The sequence below is a fragment of the Lygodium microphyllum genome, unplaced genomic scaffold, assembly GCF_053477565.2.
Source record: "Lygodium microphyllum isolate KBCC unplaced genomic scaffold, Lygodium_microphyllum_v1.1.10 scaffold_31, whole genome shotgun sequence".
NCBI classification, from domain to species: Eukaryota; Viridiplantae; Streptophyta; class Polypodiopsida; order Schizaeales; family Lygodiaceae; genus Lygodium; species Lygodium microphyllum.
This window is the reverse complement of record NW_028229514.1, coordinates 5,335,820-5,345,758: the sequence shown is the minus strand read 5'-3', so window position 1 is coordinate 5,345,758 and position 9,939 is coordinate 5,335,820.

The following is a 9,939-nucleotide window of genomic DNA, read 5'->3' as shown; positions in this document are numbered from 1 at the left end:
CAGGGGGGGCTCTGGCCGTAAATCCCTCGCCTTCCGAGTCCTCCACAAGAGGCTAACGTGACTCGGGATTGGATCTTGAGGCCCGCATACTAGTTTATGGGCGGAAGCTTGGAATAGTGATCCCTGGGGATTACTGGATAGCCTTCGGGTGGATTATGGACAAGCCTACGGGCGGAACTCCTTGTATTTCAAAGATAAAATGATGAAATGAAAAAAAAGAACTTGCTTGATATTGTTTTTCTATGTCACGTGATAAGATTACGTGAAGGAACCAGTGCCTAACAGGATTAAGTAAAGAAGCTGATTGTTATATGTCAAATTAATGTGTTAGATAATTACATAACTAAAACAAACCGAGGAAAGTGCGGAGGATGGACCATGGGTCCGTCCTACGGTTGGGTGGTCCCGGTTAGCCGGGAACTTTTCTCAAAAGTCTCGAAGAGCAGCGGGATGATCATCATCATAACGAGAGCGATGACCTAGAGTTATGTCTTACCCGATTTATGCTATTTTAGGGGAACAGAATGGGACTATGCCTTATGGCAGAGAGGTTGAGCTTTGCATCCCTCTCGTTTCTCATTCTCCTTGAACCAAGTGCAGCATGAATCCGCTTCGGACCTAGCGTTTCTGCGTAAAGTAGTTCGCTCGGGTCTGACGCTAGTTGCTGTTAGCTAATGACCAATCGGGAAAACCCTAATTCCGGTCGATCCTAAGTGGGAATGGCCAGGATACTTCCGCTACGTGGTAGACGCGGAAATACCTAGATCGCAAAACCTGTAGCATTCCATGGAAGTGTCGGGCGGAGTTTTCTAGACATCCTTTCCGATGGACTGCTAAGACGTGTCCTGGATGATACTAGGGGACACGTTACAGTTGGTATCAGAGCCGACCAAACAACGGAATTGTTTTTACGAGATCTCAATAAAATGAAGTAAAGAAATTGTTGATGTCCAAACATTTTCTCATCTTCAATGCTGTCTTGTAGAATTATGAAGCGTGGAACGAGTTTTTGGTATTTCGGGTCATGTTTATGACTGCAATGCATTCTCCCCTTTATAGACAAAGAATTGGGATGATGAACATCCTGGAGCAGATTTATAATCCATCACCTTTATACATAGAACGAAGATGGACGGGGTCTTCAGGAATACTATATAGCCGCCCACCGGTTTGCTTATCTACAGACCAACCTAAAGAGGATCAAGTGGTTGGAAGACTTGAAAGTCGTGAAGCTGTTCATTTTTGTGGAAACTCACGTAAATTCGACTTTACATATTCAAGGTCGGAGGGTTGAAATGAACTCATATGTATATGAGGAAGTAACCCGTGTAATCCCAGCCGACAGGATTAAAGTGTTGGGCCGCCATGAGAAGTATGGATTCCAACGGAAAGGGTATCCTGAACTTCCAATGAATTATCAATTCCTAAAGATCCATGACCCAAAACCCTACTATTACACAGTTCCTGTAGACAAATGCAATACAACGTTGTTCTCCCCAAACTGAATGTAATGATTGGCTTATCATCACACGAAACATTGTGTAAGGCTATGCCCATGTAAATACAAATAAAGACTTCTTTTTATCAATATCTGGCTGTGCATAAGAGTTGTTAAAAAGTTATGTAGCCACATTGTTTACGATATAGCTAAACAAAAAAATGAAAGATAAGCTAACGTCGATTATCATATAATAACGTTAAGAAAACTTTTATCCAGGCACAACCCCAGGTACAGGTTCCAAATTTGCCTCCTACATCAAGTACTGCTGTGACCCAGGAGAAGAAGTTCCTCCTCAAGCAAATAAAGCCACCCGAGTTTGAGGGGAGAGGCAGATTCGTCCAGGCTGATGCTGAAATTTGGATTGAATCCATGGACGATTACTTTGAAGCAGCTAGTACTGCACCTACCAATCAAGCCATGCTCGCCAAGTTAAAGCTCACCGGAAAAGCCAGACTTTGGTGGAAGCAATGGTGTAGGGATCAAGGGATTTCAGAGGGGTCCGTTACCTGGGAGAAGTTGAAGAAAGCCGTGCAGGGAAGATATTTACCACCTGCATATCATACGCAGAAAATAAATGAGTTCTACGAGCTAAAACAGCTAGGACTCACTCTTGACGCATAACACTCTAAATTCCTCTCACTTTTAAAGTATGCGCCACAGATGGACATGATGCAGCAGGTGTCCAAATTTTGTGCAGACTTAAATCCACCCGTAAATACCTGTCTCGAATCTATGCGTCCATCAAATCTTCAAGATGCACTCATTCGAGCGGCGCCTATAATTCAGGAGGTGCAAGCTAGACCAAGGGGTAACAAAACTTGGTCCTATAGTGACCCGAACAGAGGAGCATTCAGACCTCAAATGAAGAGAGTTCAAGGTCATAATCAGGGACAAAGGAAGAAAGCAAGGAGAAATAGCATTAAAACTTTGTTCCTACTCAAAGTAATGGCTGAAACCTCCGTTGTTTCCACTGCAACGAACCCGGTCACTTCAAGAGGCAATGTCCCAAGCTCAGCGGAGGACATCGCCAAACGCCTTTCCAAGGAGCAAGCTGTGGTCAAGGAGCCATTACCCGTGGGAGAGGAAGAACCGCTTGCATTGCCAATAGGCAAAGATGCGAAGAAGAAGAAGAGGAAGATTCGACCATGGAAGCTGAATTCGAAAAAGCGACAGTTCATGCCGCTTTACACAAGAAAGGGCCGAATCGCCAGTTCTCGATAATTCAGACACCGTCGGACTATCAAGGTAAAGGTTTCAAAACCTTGATTGATTGTGGCAGTACACATTCCTTTATCTCACCAACATGTGCAAAAAGTTTAGGAATAACCAATGTAGAAGCACCAACCCTGCTTGTGGAGTTGGCAAACGGTCGTGAGGTAACTTGTACCAGGCAAACTACTAAGGTGGAATTCTTTCTGGGAGGAAAGAAGACTTTAGTCCAATTCAGAGTCATGAATTTAGGTATCCATGAGTGTCTACTCGAGATGGATTGGCTTAAGCCCAATGACGCCCACATCCACTGTGGAAAGGGTCAAGTTTCCTTTCGAAACTCTGAAAGGGAATTTGTCACAACTCAAGGTGAGGCAAGAGTGCCAAGAATTCAATTAGCCAAAGTATCTCGGATCATAAAAGGAGTCAGAAAAGGATTACCCATTTACCTGATCAAACTTAACAAGTTAGATCAAAAGCAAGAATCTGATTAAGGACCTTCTTGGCTAAAGGAATACGCTGACGTATTCCCTGTGGAATTGATTGAACTTCCGCCTCAAAGAGAAGCAGATCATGAGATTAGGCTAGTACCTGGAGCTACACCAATTGCAAAGAGACCTTATAGAATGTCCATACCAGAGGCAATTGAGTTGAAGGAACAACTCAAGCAACTATTAGATCAGGGTTACATCCGGCCTAGCAACTCATCGTGGGGAGCTCCAGTACTATTCCAGAAAAAGAAAGATGGGACACTTCGACTATGTATTGATTATCGAGGGTTGAATCAATCAACAGTCAAGAACAAGTATCCTATTCCTAGAATAGATGAGCTTCTCGATCGTCTTCAAGGTGCAAAGATCTTCTCCAAGATTGATCTCAGGTCAAGTTACTATCAGATAAGGATCAAGGAAGAAGATATTTCAAAGACGGCCTTCAATACAAGATATGGGCACTTTGAGTTCCTGGTTATGTCATTCGGACTTACAAATGCAACTGCCACCTTCAATAGATTAATGCAAGATATCTTTAGGCCATATCTTGATGATTTCGTGCTTGTCTTCTTCGATGACACTTTAGTCTATTCTAAACAGGAAGAAGATCATGAACCTCAACTTCGGATTGTCCTTGAGACAATGAGGTCTCATAAGCTGTATGCAAAAATGAAAAAGTGTGCATTCTTCAAGCGTCAGATTGAATATCAGGGATTCATAGTATCATCAGAAGGAATATCAGTAGACCCAGCCAAGGTCAGAGATGTGCTTGAATGGCCAATACCAGTATCCGTCAAAGAGATACGTAGCTTTCTTGGATTGACAGGATAGTATAGGGTCTTCATAAAAAACTATGCTTTGATTGCAGCACCTCTTACAGACTTACTAAAGAAGCAAACTTCCATTACATGGTCAACTTCCGAACAAAATAGCTTCGACAAATTGAAGCAAAGTTTGGTATCAGCACCTATTCTAAAACTTCATGACCTCAATAAGGAGTTCGAGGTAGTAACTGATGCTAGCATTCTTGCCTTGGGGTGTGTACTTATGCAGGAAGGTCATCTAGTAGCATACTCTTCAAGGAAATTGAAGAGTCATGAAAAGAATTATGCTACGCATGATCTGGAATTACTAGCTATCATCCATGCTCTAAAGCTTTGGAGACACTACCTGTTGGGTAACAAGTTTACTCTAGTAACCGATCATAAGAGTCTCAAATGGATTTTTACCCAAAACGAGCTCAACATGAGACAACATCGGTGGATTAAAGTATTGGAGGAATATGATTTTGAAATCAGGTACCGACCAGGGAAGGAGAATGTAGTTGCCGATGCACTCAGTTGCAAGGCATTCCTAAATTCCCTAATCTTGCAGAATCCATCAACGGCCAGATCTCTGGCTACAAAAGTATCTATGCCAAACAACCCTATACTTGAACTAGCTAGAGAGGAAGTATGCCATGATTTGGCCTACCAAACAATGATAAAGGAAATATCTACCAAGGAGCAGAATCATAAGATGCAAGCTAAGTATCAGGAATTTTCCATTGATAATGGGCTTGTCTACTACAGAACAAGGCTGTGTATACCATTAAGCCAGTCACTTAAGCAGAAGATATTATGGGAAGCTCATGATTCTCCTTTTTCAGGACATCTTGGCTATGCTAAGACTCTTAATGCAGTTAGGAAGAGCTATCATTGGAGAGGCTTAAAGATGACGTTCTCAAGTATGTCACCGAGTGTTTGTCTTGCCAACGTATCAAAGCTGAACATGTCATGATGCCAGGGAAACTGCAACCGCTTGACATTCCCCAAATGAAATGGGAATTCATCAGTATGGATTTTGTTGTGGCCTTACCCCAAGTCCAAGGAGGATACAATTCCATTATGGTTGTGGTTGACATGCTTACCAAGGTTGCACACCTGATTCCAGTAAAGACAAACTATAAAGCCTCCGACATTGCAAGATTGTTTATCAAGGAGATATTTAAGCTACATGGGTTACCTAGAAGAATCATTAGTGATCGAGATTCTCTCTTCACATCACACTTCTAGAGAGCTATCTTTGAAGCTATTGGGACTCAACTCTGTTTTAGCACCGCCTACCATCCCCAAACGGATGGCCAAACAGAGTGAGTAAATCAAATCATTGAGGATATGCTTAGGGCATACTGCTGTCGAGAGCCGAAGAGGTGGATTCAATACTTGCCATTAGTTGAATTTGCCTACAATGGTTCTTACCAGCAGAGCATTCTGATGACTCCTTTCCAGGCATTGTATGGTCATGATTGTCGAAGTCCCCTAAACTTTTCCGATCCAACCCTAAGAGTTGAAGTGTCAAGACAGATGTTGGAAGACATGGATGATCAAATAAAGTCAATAAGACAAGATATACAAGCAGCCAAGGATAGACAAAAGGCATACGCAGATTTGAAACGTCAAGATAGAGTCTTCGAAGAAGGAGACATGGTCTTCATTCGTGTACGCCCTAAAAAGAGTTCTCTATCCCTAGGAGAATGCAAGAAGCTAAGTCCAAGGTATTGTGGGCCGTACAAAATCCTCAAATGCCTAGGACCCAATGCTTATAGATTGCAACTCCCTGAGAACCTAAAGGTTCACAATGTATTCCATATCAGCCTATTGAAAAAATATGTACCCAACCTTAATCATGTACTTGATGACCAACAAATTGTAATGCCTAGTCAAGGAGTCCTTGAACTAAGGCCGGATAGGATCCTAGATGTTAGGGAGAGGCAGTTAAGATCTAGAACCCTCAGAGAATGCCTGGTCCAGTGGAAAGATTATCCCATAGAGGAAGCCACTTGGGTAGATGAAGGCACTCTCAACCATCAATATCCCCAGTTTATCTCGAGATGAGGACATCTCGATTCCTCTAAGGGGGAGAGAATGTAAAGTTCTAAATCTCCTACCTCGTGTGAACTACCCCTTATAGGAAAGGGGGGTAATGTTAAGGCAATTTTATTAATTTCTTGACGATAAATGCAAATTTTTTTTCCTTATTCCCCCCCAGCCGACAGTCGTGCTGGAGGGGAAGGAATAGAAATCATGCGGAAGCTCCTCGGTGGGAGCTCGCAGGGTGTTGTGGCCATGCCTCGCGACATGTTGGAGAGGAAGCATCTCCCTCCCCTCCCCTATTTAAATAGGAGGAGGCACTACCATAGGGGGGGCTGGATATACGTGAGGAGTGAGGGGATCTTGCCATGGGAGAGAGCAGCTGCACTTGTGCCGCCTGAAGGAATAGAGGAGGATGCCATGGTGCTACTGAAGGAGGAGACGCCATCGCCCTGCCTGTCAGTTTGCGCTCGCCGCTGCTGTCTCGTTGAGCCATCAACTGACGGCCTTATTACCCCCCCCCCCCCCCCCACGTGGTAGTCTCGAAGCTCAGAAGCTTCCAAGGGGGGGCTCTCTTAAGCCCCTTTCACCCCCCCCCCCTCCCGGGTTTTTAAAAAACCTTAAGTCCCCCTTTCACCCTCGTGCAAAAAAAACCCTTCCCTTCACTTTGGTGTCACTCCCCCCAAGAGCACAAAGGCCTTAAGGGTCTTATTACTTTTCCCCCTGTGTATAATCCCTAAAAGCCCCTTTTTCCCTAGCTTCGAACCCACCTCCCTTGTGATTTAACCTTTAAGCCTTTTCTTACGGGCTTCAAAAACCCTTTTTATTACCCCCCATGTTTAAAGCATTATATAACCCTTCCCATAGTTGGAACCCAACCCCCGTGTTTTTTTTAAATTTTCCTTTAGCCTTCCTCATTGGCCTCGGAATCATTTCCCCCCCCTACGTGTGTAAACCCTCATAAGCCCCTTTTCTCCTAAATTGCCCAAGGGTCCTTAGACCCTTACTTATAACCTTTACGGCTATTATTTTCCCTTAAAGCTCTCCTACACCTTGTTATTCCCGCTCGTGTGAGCTTACAAAGGCCATTAAGCCTTCCCCATGGCTTCAATGGGTCTTAGTTGTAAAAGTTTCTAAAACACCCTTTCGATTTCCCGAATTCAAGGAGGGAGCCTTCCAAAAACTACTTTTGATGAACGGTGCAAGGGAGCGACGGTGAAATTCTAAGGAGGAGTTGTAAAGCTGCTTCCACGTTCGACGGACCACATTTGCAATGCCTCCTAAGAAAGTCCAAGGCATAGCCGCGGGAGGATCATCTCCCGCTATCCATGTGGATATCTCACCCCAAAACCAGGTTTTTTTTCTTCTTGGCTTTAATTCAGTTTTAAATCGATCATGCAAAGAGAAATTGTTAGGGATAGAATATATTTGTCCGAGTTATTTGTAATGAAGGAGTTTAGCTTATTTGAATGAATGATAATGTATAGAACTTAGTTTCCTTCGAATTGCATCAAGCATTATAAATTACGAGCAAGATTATCCATTTACTATAGTAGTATATTTTAGTTAAATCATAAAGGTATAGAAATTATATCTTGCACCATTAGTCTTATTCCTTTCGCAACGAATCATTGTAAATGGTTAAATTCATGAAAGGTTTCTTTCGTTGCTCAATTTACTAGGAAGATATCATTGCTAATTGCACATCTGAGCAAGGGAAATGTTTGTTATTTGGCATGAGTTCATCTGCAAGGAAAAATGAAGTTTAAATTGAACTGTATTCACTGAAAAGTAAATTGTCACAAGGATAGCAAAACCGTGACAAGACGATTAATATTACCTTCCAAAAGATAACTAAACCAATCTAAACATAGAAATATTCATACCCTAAGCACTTGATTACTTTCCTTATTGTAGGGTCAATAAATTTGTAAAGATAAAGAACTAGGGTTTGTCCCTAAGGTTCTTAAAAAAAGAAACCCTAGGCCCGACATACGTCAGCTTAAAGGATCTAAAACAGATTATTCCATCACAGGACTTGCGCAGCAAGTACGAAATCATTTAGTCTTGTGATTGATTCACAAGGAGAAAGGGTAATAACCCTCAATAAGGATGGCAGATCCCTACACACGTTATCTTGCAAAAAGACATATTTTTGGATATCCTTCTAAATAAGGAAAGTTGTAAAACCAGAAACTAGCATATCTAAGGAACTTTAGGGTTAACCAAGTTGGGTTAATAAGATATGTCCTACACCGGAATGTAAAAGATCTTGCCAATTTACAAGACACCTTGGGAAGGAGTGCTGATACAATCAAAAAGGAAAGAACACTTCCATAGCAATTTGCCAAATAACTGGGTTGATTAATGGAAATGTTTGTGCTTGCTAGAGATTTTAGGGCTCTATTTGAATTATGAATTACAAATTAAATGAGTACCTATACTTCAGGTTAAAGGCCTGAAGGAAGAGGCAGTTTCAGTTACCCCCAACTACCTGCCTAACCGTAACCAAGGGGGTTGTTCACCGCGGCAGGAACGTGGACCGAACCCGTCGCGAGAGGTCTCTCCGTTGAGCTCTACTTGGAGTAGGAGGATGCTTGGGTGCCAGGGGGGCTCTGGCCGTAAATCCCTCGCCTTCCGGGTCTTGCACAAGAGGCTAACATGACTCGGGATTGGATCTCGAGGCCCGCATACTAGTTTACAGGCGAAAGCTTGGAATAGTGATCCCTGGGGATTACTGGATAGCCTTCGGGTGGATTATGCACAAGCCTACGGGCGGAACTCCTTGTATTTCAAAGATAAAATGATGAAATGAAAAAAAAATAACTTGCTTGATATTATTTTTCTATGTCACATGATAAGATTACGTGAAGGAACTAGTGCCTAACAGGATTAATTAAAGAAGCTGATTGTTATATGTCAAATTAATGTGTTAGATAATTACATAACTAAAACAAACCGAGGAAAGTGCAGAGGATGGACCATGGGTCCGTCCTACGGTTGGGTGGTCCTGGTTAGCCGGGAGCTTTTCTCAAAAGTCTCGAAGAACAGCGGGATGATCATCATCATAATGAGAGCGATGACCTAGAGTTACGTCTTACCCAATTTACGTTGTTTTAGGGGAACACAATGGGACTATGCCTTATGGCAGAGAGGTTGAGCTTTGCATCCCTCTCGTTTCCTCTTCTCCTTGAACCAAGTGCAGCGTGAATCCGCTTCGGACCTGGAGTTTCTGCGAAAAGTAGTTCGCTCAGGTCTGACGCTAGTTGCTGTTAGCTAATGACCAATCAGGAAAACCCTAATTCCAGTCGATCCTAAGTGGGAACGGCCAGGATACTTCCGCTACGTGGCAGACGTGGAAAGACCTAGATCGCAAAACCCGTAACATTCCATGGGAGTGTTGGGCGGAGTTTTCTAGACATCCTTTCCGATGGACTGCTAAGACGTGTCCTGGATGATACTAGGGGACACGTTACAGGTGGGCAGTGAGGACGGATGCACTATGTGTAGAAAGATGCACACAACATAAGATAGTAGATGCACTATAGGTCTATGGATACCTAATGGGTCTACAGATGCATGATAAATTTGTGGATTTCCTACATTATATATAGGTGTCTGCATAGTATACCATGATGCACTATGAGGTGGATAAAAGTGGATCGTTAGTGTGGATGCACTAAGTGTATGTTAGTGCACAAAGGTCTTTTGGTTGAATACATAGTGCACTAAGGTTGAGCTTTGTGATGAGTGTATACGTGTCACTACGTGGGCTAATGTGGGGATGGATGCATTGCATGTTGTTATGGGTGCATTAAGTAGTGAGGGTGTATGCATGGATACACATGGATGCATATGTGTCACACCAATAAGTCACCTAAGTACC